An 11500-nucleotide genomic window follows, 5' to 3' on the forward strand; every position below is an offset into this window, starting at 1 on the left:
AAATTCTGCCTTCTTCTTGCTTGAACTGCTGGGAGATACAGCAGTCATTTTGAAACCAGAAAGATAAAAGCTACATGCTAAGAATGTGTGAGGCTTGGACACTGGTGATGTTTGGAATCAATACATCAGCCTGGACTGATTCCTACAGGATTTCTTGTTACCTGAGTAAAACGATCCCTTCACCTGTGAAGCCACCACAGTAGCCTTTTCTATTTCTTGTAGCTAAATACAATTTTGACTGTTGTGCCCAGTTTTTCCTGATTTCGTCTGTAGGGCGAGTATCCATCATGTTTGTTGCAAATACTTTCCCAGTTATCCTTTAGTTGGTGATGTTTTTCAATGCTAAACACATACGGTTTCATGTTTATGCTGTTTAATGTACTCATTTTTTCTGTGATTTATTCAATAGAAAATTTGAGAAACGTGGTTGGATAATTTCAAAAGTTATTGCAGAGGTTATAAACAAAACAAAACATAGTCTATCAGTTGTAACACAGAAAACAAAAACGAATAAAAACAAAACATACGTATAATGTGCTATAGTAACAGGTACACTTATAATAATGAAAATGGGTTGAACTTCTTAAATTCTCCTATTCAGAGACAGTAGTTCTCAGGCTGGTTAAACACATACTTACACATGCACACCCAGGTATATACAACCGTGCCATTTACAAAACATACTCAAGCCAAAATGACAAAAAATATTGAAAGCAGATAGGCAAAGATATACCAGGGAATGAAAATAAAAAGAAAGCAAGAAGTAATGCTGAACAAAATATAATGTAAGGCAAAGGCAATAAGTAGGCCCCAGACCACCATTTATTGCTAAAGCTGCACCATGGTGAGTCATGTGATTTTATTCATAAACACCGTACAGTTTTATACAGAGCAAAAGATAATAGAAACACATGGAGAGGGGCGCCCGGGTGGCACAGCGGTTGGGCGTCTGCCTTCGCCTCAGGGCGGGATCCCGGCGTTATGGGATCGAGCCCCACATCAGGCTCCTCCGCTATGAGCCTGCTTCTTCCTCTCCCACTCCCCCTGCTTGTGTTCCCTCTCTCGCTGGCTGTCTCTATCTCTGTCAAATAAATAAATAAAATCTTAAAAAAAAAAAAACGAAACACATGGAGAAAATTCCAGAAACACAATTGGAGTGGGACATTTTAACATGTTTACTCTTTGACAGGTAGGATAAACAATACATAAATATAGAGAGCTGAGTAATTTAATAAACGTGTTTGATTTAATCAATACGTTCAAAATTATGTATGCTTCAAAACAATACACCTTCATTTTTAGTATGCCTGAAGTATTTATAATATTTAATATTTTGTCAGAAGTTGGGGAAATCATAAATTGGGCAGATTATCTTATGTTCTCTCTCAGTATAAAGCAAGAGGAATTAATTTTAAAATTAAAACGTAAGCTTTTGGCTTTTGGCTAAGAGGAGGCGAAGGTGCAACTGTCTTGGGCCACCCCGAATCCGGGTTCGTCCAACACCGGCCGGCTCCACCATGCCGTCTCAGTTCAGCCCTGCCGAGATCGAAGTCTTTACCTGAGGTGCCCCGGTGGGGAAGTCAGTGCCACGTCTGCCCTGGCCTTCAAGATTGGCCCCTGGGTCTGTCTCCAAAAAAGTTTGATGATGACCTCACCAAGGCAACCAGTGATTAGAAGGGTCTAAGAATGATGGTGAAATTGACCACTCAGAACACACAGGCCCAGATTGAAGTGGGACCTTCTGCCTCTGCCCTGACGATCAAAACCCTCACGGAACCACCAAGAGACAGAAAGAAGCAGAAAAACATGAAGCACAGTGAAAACATCACTTTTTAAAAAAAATGTTTTATTATGGTATGTTAGTCACCATACAGTACATCAGTTTTTGATGTAGTGTTCCGTGATTCATTACTTGTGTATAACACCCGGTGCACCATGCAATACGTGCCCTCCTTAATACCCATCACCAGTCTATCCCATCCCCCCACCCCCTACCCCTCTGAGGCCCTCAGCGTGTTTCCCAGAGTCCACAGTCTCTCAAGTTTCATTCGCCCTTCTCTTTACCCCCCCTTCATTCTTCCCTTCCTTCTCCTACCAATCTTCCTGCTATTCCTTACGTTCCACAAATGAGTGAAACCATATGATAATTGTCTTTCTCTGCTTGACTTATTTTGCTTAGCATAATCTCCTCCAGTCCTGTCCACGTTGCTGAAAATGTTGGGTAATCATTCTTTCTGATAGCTGAGTAATATTCCATTGTATATATGGACCACATCTTCTTAATCCAGTCATCTGTTGAGGGGCATCTTGGCTCCATCTACAATTTCGCTATTGTGGACAATGCTGCTATGAACATTGGGGTGCATATGGCCCTTCTCTTCACTACATCTGTATCTTTGGGGTAAATACCCAGTAGTGCAATTGCTGGATCATAGGGTAGCTCTATTTTTAACTTTTTAAGGGACCTCCACACTGTTTTCCAGAGTGGCTGTACCAACTTGCATTCCCACCAACAGTGTGAGAGGGATCCCCTTTCTCCACATCCTCTCCAACATTTGTTGGTTCTTGCCTTGTCAATTTTTGCCATTCTAACTGGTGTAAGGTGGTATCTTAGTGTGGTTTTGATTTGAATTTCCCTGATGGCTAATGATTTTGAACATTTTTTCATGTGTCTGTTCGCCATTTGTATGTCTTCATTGGAAAAGTGTCTGTTCATATCTTCTGCCCATTTTTTGATTTGATCATTTGTTTCTCGTGTATTGAGTTTGAGAAGTTCTTTGTAGATCTTGGATACCAGCCTTTTATCTGTAGTTTCATCTGCAAATATTTTCTCCCATTCCGTGGGTTGTCTCTTTGTTTTGATGACTGTTTCCTTTGCTGTGCAGAAACTTTTTATCTTGATGAAGTCCCAAAAGTTCGTTTTATCTTTTGTTTCCCTTGCCTTTGGAGACGTGTCATGAAAGAAGTTGCTGTGGCCATTGTCAAAGAGGTTACAGCCTATGTTCTCCTCTATGATTTTGATGGATTCTTGAAACTTGACCACTCTCTCACACCATACACAAAGATAAACTCCAAATGGATGAAAGACCTCGATGTGAGATAGGAAACATCACTTTTGATGAGATTGTCAACATTGCCCAACAGACGTGGCACTGTTCTTTAGCCAAAGAACTTTCTGGAACTATTAAAAAGATCCTGGGGACTGCTGCATCTGTGGGCAGCAATGTTGATGCCCGCCACCCTCATGATGTCATAGATAACATCAACAGTGGTGCAGTGGAATGCCCCACTAGTTAAGAACTACAAAGGAAAACATTTCAATAAAAGGATCATTTGACCACCAAAAAATTTAAAAACTTCCTAAGTTATCTTTTAACTGAAAGAGGAAATCCACTGCTCATATGTATCACATTTTGTGTACCTAGTTATCAGTTGGTAGACACTTGGGTAAATTTTGGGTAAATTTCTACTTTCTGACTACTATGAATAATGCTGCTATAAGCATTTGTGTTCACGTTTTGGTGTGAGCATATGTTTTCAGTTATTTTGGGTGCATATCCAGGATTGGAATGGCTGGGTCATATGGTAATTATATGTTTCATGTTTTGAGGCACACATAGTTTTCCAAGGCAGCTGCACCATTTTACATTCCATCCAGCAGTGCATGAGGGCCCCAATTTCTCTGCATCCTTGCTAGCACTTGTTACTGGCCATCTTTTTGATTGTTATGTCCACTAAGTACGGGTTACATGCCACTCCCCTGATGCATGCCTGAAGTAGTCATCTCTCTTAGGTAAGAGCTACATGCAAAACCCTCTGCATGTGCCAAGAAGGCCAATCCAATGGATGTTCAAAACTGCTCTGACGCTTGGAGACATTATCTCCTCACAGAAGACTAAAATTAGTGTATTACCTCGATATTGCTGAATATCTTCTTGGGGTAGAGAATTAAAGGAGCTGGAGAAATACCTCTTGATTGATCTCTGTATCTCAGTCCCCTGAAATTTCTGAATCACGCTTAATTAAAAGAATCAAAGTTTCATTTTGCTTTCTGCCCCCCCAAATATATATATAAAGGAAGAGGCTATATATAGCCTCTTCTTTAGCTATTCATCCATCGGTGGACAGACACTTAGGTTGTTTTCACATCTTGGCCATTGTGAATAATGCTGCAGTGAATATGGGAGTACAGATTATCTCTGTGAGATCTTGTTTTCCTTTCTTTGGGATATATATACACAGAAGGGGGATTACTAGTTTATGTGGTAGTTCTATTTTCAACTTTGAGGGACTTCTATACTGTTTTCCAGAGTGGCTGCACCAATTTACATTCCCACCAACACTGCATAAGGGTTCCCTTTTCTCCACATCCTCGCCAATACTTGTTATCTCTGTTTCTGATGACAGCCATTCTAACAGGTGTGAGGTGATAGCTCATTGTGGTTTTGATTTCCATCCGGTAGGGGTCCATTTGCACTTTGTTTCATGAAGGGAAATTTGGCCACAGATGCCCCAGGAGAGTTGGACACAATAGGCATCAGGACAAACATTGTCTGACTCTTGCTCTGCTTCTTAAAAATCTCTACTTTCATTTTAAGTGGTAAGTATGGCCTTTCATCTCATCATAGTGGTAAGATCTTGGATTCAATCTTCGAGATAGAATTAGAGGAATTCTTTCAACTTGCTTTGGTCTTAGGTCAGGAAATGTCAAATATCTCCACCGTAATCCATTCCCAAGCCCATGACAGACATTGACACACCACATGTCCCACCGGGTTCTACTTCTGTCATAGAGTCCTTGATGGTATAGAGCTTCAAGAAGCCACTACTAACTGATGAGAGTTGGAATGAAGTGAAGGAGACTATTCACCACCCTTGTTCTAAGAGCTATTCAAGTCAATCTAGTTTACTTAAGGACATTCTTCTCAGGACTCAGACCAGCTCATCGCAGTTCTGAGAGACTGTTGAAACCTGAAGTCACAGCCCTTTAAAAAGTGTTGCTTGTTTTCATTGTGTCTTCCATGTATATGCACATCGAGCACACTTTTGTTTCTTTGATTTATTTTTAAAAAATGTATTAATATTTTAGGCTTACTACAATTTGAAGTAATTTTAAAACCCTAAGCGTTCACCACTTTGCCATGATAGAAAAGGCCATAGAACACTTTGAAAAAGATACTTGGATTTCTATTACCTCAGCCAAATGTGAACTGTGGCAAATAATTCTGCCGACATCGCTCCACCTCTAGGGCCCCTGTCTTCTTCGTATGCTGCCCTTCCTCTCTTGCTGAACTGCCCTTGTCTGGAGTCACTGCTTCTGGGAACAGTGCTGCTTTTGGTCAGCTATGCCTGTCACAGGATTTTACAGCCTCAGTTTTCTCCAACTGTAAAAATACTAGATCGACTAATACCTATTCCAACCATAAAGATTAGATCCTCGTGATTTAATTATAAGACATATTATCTTATAATCTGCAAAGTACCAGAACACTTGGTGGTACTACTGCCACTGCAATCCCTACCCCCCCACACACCCCACCCCCCACCCTCACCAGCTGATTTTCATCCATTCTTGGCCAGCACTAATTACATTTTCCTTGAATAATATGAGGAAATTTTGAAGCATGTTTTCTCAACACCAGCACTACTGACAATTTGGGCTGGATAGTTCTTTGTTGTGGAGGACTCGTCCTGCGTATTGTAACATCTTTGTCCTCTACCCACTACATGACAGTTAGCAACCCCGCTGCCACCCCCTACCCAGTTATGATGACTAAAAATGTCCTCCAGAATTACCAGCTGTTGCTGGGGACCAGGGGGCAAAATTAGCCCTAATTGCAAACCATTGCTGAATGTTATATATAAAAGGACTGTATATACTGTGAGTTTAGGAATTATTGTATTTTTTTAAAGATTTTATTTATGTATTTGATACAGAGAAAGAGAGAGAGCACAAGCAGGGGGAGCAGCAGAGGGAGAGGAAGAAGCAGACTCCCTGCTGATCATGGAGCCCAATGAGGGACCTGATCCCAGGACCCTGAGAACATGACCTGAGCCGAAGGCAGATGCTTAACTGACTGAGCCGCCCACGTGCCCAGAATTATTATATTTTTAAACACGTGTTTTTGTCAATGTGTTGTTGAAGAATATGAGATCAGGTACACGCAAAGAGGAGGGAGGTGGTACTCAAGGGCATTCTACGTCAGGGTCCGCCTGCAATTGTTTTAGGAGAAAAGACTGACTCTCTAAGGAGGTCTTAAAAGAAGTTGTGAACCGCAATACTGATCATCCCCTGATATTAAAAAGGACCCTAGATCTAACTTTGATAGAAATCGACTCAGTGCCTCCAACTACCTTAAAATTGATCAACAGTTTCATAAGGACACAGGAAGCATGATATAAGAAAATATTTACCATCAAGTGGGGTCAAGGGATTGATAATATGATGAGACAGAGTCTAGTTATTCGAGTTGCCATCAAAAGCAATCCGGTTTACCCACAATTTGTTTTTACAGGGGTCTTAAAAAGTAAAATGTGCACACGGGTAACATCTCGACCCACACAAAAGATATTCATTGAGAAGTAAATTTCATACTCCCCTCTGACCTTTAGTCTCTGCGTCTTGGCGCAACCACTGGTATCAATTTCCTGGTCACCAGGAGGTATTTCACGGGTGTGTGCCTGCTGTGCGCCTGTGTGTGTAGGTGTCGGCGTAGGAGTTGCAATTCACACATCAATAATCCTGCAACGACAAAAACAAAATCAACCTTTAGCACAGTCACAGCAAAAAAACCATTTTACCCGGTCACCCTGAGAAAGGCAAAAACTTAAGTATTACGCATTTTTCTGCCTGCTAGGTGTGCTTTTAATACTGTATTTGGGCAATGTTAAGATGCCCGCAGTCAACAGTTCAGCACGTCTGGAATTGGAACGTGTCTTAGATTTTACCCTACCTTTGATGAAACACAGAATTATTCTGATATTTATAATGCGATAACCCCAGAAAGCACATCATTCTTTTATCCAGAGGTCGGTGGAGTAACTATCCTTTTAAATCTTCTACAGGGGCGCCTCAGTGGCGCAGTCGTTGGGCGTCTGCCTTCGGCTCAGGGCGTGATCCCGGCATTCCGGGTTCGAGTCCCCCTTCGGGCTCCTCCGCTGGGAGCCGGCTTCTTCCTCTCCCACTCCCCTGCTGTGTTCCCTCTCTCGCTGGCTGTCTCTCTGTCACATAAATGAATGGAATCTTTAAAATAAACAAACAAATAAATAAATAAATAAATAATCTTCTACAGGGGTGAAAGAAAAGAGCCCAGCTCTGGCCCTGAGCCAGCAGCCGGTGGACACATGCCCCGCCCACGCTGTAGGGGGCGCTGATGCTGACTGATTATCCTTCACTGGACGGGATTCACCCATCATTTGTGTTCTCTGCACACTCTCCTTCCTGCCCAGGTTAAACAGGCCGTGTGTGGAATGGAAAGAATCTGGATTTTAGCCTTAGGAATGCGTGGATTACATTTCTGGGTCTGGCACTTTCTATGTGGTGCTGGGCAAGTTACCATCCTGACTGGTAGTTTCCTCCTCTGTAAAATGAGCATAATGATTGCTCCTTCTCAGGCTTATGGTTAACCATTAAAGCCACTAGCTGTGTGAATGTCACGGAATACCCACTTTCCTTCCTTCCTTCCTTCCTTCCTTCCTTCGTTCCTTCCTTCCTTCGTTCCTTCCTTCCTTCCTTCCTCCCTCCCTCCCTTCCCCCCTCCCTCCCTCCCCTAACTATTACCTACCATGTATGTATTGATTCAGCTATCTGTCCCTTCCCCAGGTGCCAGCCCTTGGAAGCCCCCAAGCCTTCCAGTTTTGTAGGATCATCTCGCACTTTCAGATTTAATAAAAATGGACTCACAATCCAGTCCCCCTTAAGATGGAATATTCCATCTTCCCAATATCTCAACGAGGCTTTGTAGGACCTTTGTCACTGCTCCCACTGAATTCTTTCTCTCCATTCTGCCTTTCACCTCCTGGGCTGTTGGTTGTTCCTTTGAAACAATTTGTCACTCTGACAGCACGCCAAACCGCTCGCGTCCAAACTACGGCTGACTTCAAGCTGTGTGTAATGCTTTATTATGCTTTGTGGCCGTTGAAGAGGAGCTCATACTGCAGTCACAATAAAACAACTGATAAGCTAAAATCGAGTACTAGGCTTCAGTGCAGGATGACTGCATGGCGTAGAGAGTGTGGACTCGGACCCAGACTGCTCAGGTGCAAATCCATCACTTCCTAGCTATGACCTTGGTATTGGGAAAGGCAGTTTGCCACGGACCCCCGGAGCCTCCGCGTGTCCTCGCTGAGCGCGCCAAACCACGGCACCTCAGCATCCCCGGAGCCCAGCAGTTTCCGCAGCGAGGCACTTAGCTGTTAAGTCGGTCAGGGCGCTCACAGTGCGAGTACTTTACGACTCACTTCCTATAACAAGTGCTGAGCCTTTGACCCGAGGTCCTTCACAGGCAGCACGACCCGCTGTGTGAGTAGCTGCCATCTGGGCCCGTTAGCGCCCCATGGGACTTGGGGCAGGGAACCCCGTGGCCGCACTGCTGTTCCCGCTGTTTGCTGCGCTGTGAGTCACAGACCACCTTGGTCCCATCCGTTCAGTCTCATCTCTCCTTCTGCACGTATGAAGGGATGGCAGACCAACCTGCCGCTGCCTTACTCGTGTCCCTGGCAAGCCTCTTGCTCTTTGCCATTTGGGGCTTTTCCCTGATACTTGGTTAAGTTACTTAATTTTCCTGCGCCTCAGTTTCTACACTTGAAAATGGGGATAATAGTAATAATAATAATAATAGTGCTCAACTCCTATTGTTGTTTTGAGAATCAGATCAGTTAATATTTAAGTCAAGCACTTAGAACAGGGCCTGGCACAGAATTATATTTAAACTAATGCCATATTGCTTAGCTCTGTTTTCTCCTATCTGTTCCTAACTTCTTGCCTTCCAAAACTCAAAATTCTTCCAAATTTTGCCTTCTAAAACTCAAAATTCTACCTTTATTTTGCAAGGAAATGTACTTTTCTTTGTCCCACTGCTAGGTGACAAAGGCCAGGCCCTGGGGGCTAACTTTTCCCAAACAAAATGCTTAACAAAGACAGTTTTCTTCCCTAATCAGAATTCCCCCCCCCCCCCCCGAAGTTCTTAAATGAGAAATGTTTGTGTCCCTCTCTGCTACAACAGAGGTGGTATTCAAATCATGTAACAGCTGCTCTTGCAAGGGCACTGACCCATCAGAACTCTCTGGAAGGTAAATATACCAGCAAACATCAAACCTAGCTACAGTGATCTGTGTGCTCAGGGCCAAAACATAGTTTTTTGAAATACAAGAATTTAAAATATTTCCCCCTTTACTGCCTCTAAAAGGATGATCAGATATTAGTTAGAGGACTTTGTTGACCTAATTTGAGAGGAGGGGTGAATAGTGGGTGTAGATACAGAATAAAAGAAGCTTGGAGAAGGGGTAGATCTCTCTACATAAAATAGGAGTTGCCGGAGGAGACAAAAGATCATGGGAGCAAAAGGAAGCAGATGAGAAAGAAGAAGAAATCTGTAGGGAAAGCAAGGATGAGATTATCGTTCCTGAAGAAAGGGGACAAAAATATTTGAGTTGCTCACAAGACAAATAAAAGTTTGGGGAAAAGGAGGTGCCTAAGGAGAAGTTTTAGAAATTTTGACATGTGTTATGTGATACAGTTCTCTGGTCCCTGTCTCTTTAAGAAACATCTAAATAAAAACACTATTTTCAAAGATTATTTTGGAATGAAGTTTGTGTTTCTTTTGAATGTGACACCATGCTGAGGATGGTCCTAATGGCAGCCGGTTAATGTCCAAGTGTCTATTTATACATAATATTTATGATATAAATATAATTTTATCTGAAGGACTTATATACGTATTATATATAATATTTAAAGCTCACAATATACACACGCAACATACAATATCTGCGTATACACTGGTAATACATCATTGGAGACATGCAATATGTAATGATCATACTACATCAAATATACGTGTGTGTGTGAGAGAGAGAGAGGAAAAGCTTCGCACTCAAGGTAGGTCAAACGCATGCGCAATCAGGCGTGACTGGCTGACACTCAAGTGAAAGTGAAAAAAACGTCTCTTGGAGGTAAATTAAGAGGGTTTTTTTTTTTTTTTAAGCGATCCTGGAATCAGGTTTGTGGGTGATTGTGGCTCTCGGGTGCTCATTTGCAGCAAAGGAGGAAAGGCAGATGATTGCGTAAAGGTATGAAAACACAGCCCCGGCACAGAAGAGGAAAGTATGAGAGGAAACCAACCAGGATAGTAAATAATAGGGCAGAGCCGGTAAGTTGCCAGAGCAACGGGGTGGGGGGAGGGGTGGGGGCGTGAGCTGTAGTGGAGCAGGCTTCACTTTTGCCGGGGACTGGACACTTTCTGTCACCTTACATTGGATCTGTTTACCCCTGCATCAGGCTGAGTTCAAAGCGCAGCTATTCACTGTACACACTCAGACCAGACATTTTTCCTGTCGATTGATAGAATTATACTGAAAGAGTTAGGAAGTCCTAGAATATGTCACATTTTGCAGTATGCATCATCCTGACGTCTTTCTTGACTCCTTTCTGCCTCAGTCTTCTCTGCTCATTAACCTCCCTGGTCCTTCACTGGTGCAAACCAATTCCTTCCTTTTATGGAGGAGTTTGGAAATCAACTTTTGTTATAACATGTCCCTAGGATCTCAGTCTTCCCCCCCACCCCACCTCACCCCCCAGGGTGATTTATGGGTTTTTCTTCCCCCCAAGAGGGAATTCTTGCAAATAAAAGTTTTTTCATCACCTCCATAATTAATCGTGCGATGAATATATTTTTTTGTGTAGTGGGGTAATATTTAGATATTTATGTGGGTTTTTTAAAAATTCTTTTTACTTATCTCCTTTTTCCCACCATTCAAGGAATGTTAGGTTTTTTAGAGCTCAAGATACACAGATGATACAGGGTGAACAACTAAATGCTTCACTTTTTAGCCTTGAAAATAATTTTGTAAAGTCCATAGCAGAGAAAAAGGTCTTAAAAGCTATGGCTTTCAATTACAAGAGCAAGGAACTTGAGAGAGAAACATGTTTTGTTTTGTTTTGTTTTAATCCTCAAAGTCTGGCTTGAAATATCCAGAGCCAACACCTAGAGGACCAAGTACATAATATTTATACCATAACCACAGAGAGGAGTATGTGATGTCATAAAAGGCATGTCCCGCTCCGGAGATAGTTTGGCCAAGCCCATGGGAAAGCAGGAATTGTGGGGGATGTGCTGAGGGCTCTGTCTCTGGTGGGGCTGGTGGGGCCTGGTGCTGCTGCTCCTTCCCAGAAGGCCAAGTCTCTAGGAGAGCAGAATAAGCTTAAAATACAGTTGAGACATTCCAGAACAAATAGAACCATTGCCTGACTTCATAGACAATCTGAATGACTCAACCTCTG

At 42.6% G+C, this 11500-nt stretch overlaps 1 pseudogene; it reads left to right on the top strand.

Annotated features, from left to right (window-relative positions):
* Positions 1-1448: 1448 nt before the first annotated feature.
* LOC113257408 (60S ribosomal protein L12-like) lies at positions 1449-3297 on the top strand (annotated as a pseudogene).
* Positions 3298-11500: the final 8203 nt, after the last annotated feature.

The sequence above is a fragment of the Ursus arctos genome, unplaced genomic scaffold, assembly GCF_023065955.2.
Source record: "Ursus arctos isolate Adak ecotype North America unplaced genomic scaffold, UrsArc2.0 scaffold_26, whole genome shotgun sequence".
Classification (NCBI taxonomy): Eukaryota; Metazoa; Chordata; class Mammalia; order Carnivora; family Ursidae; genus Ursus; species Ursus arctos.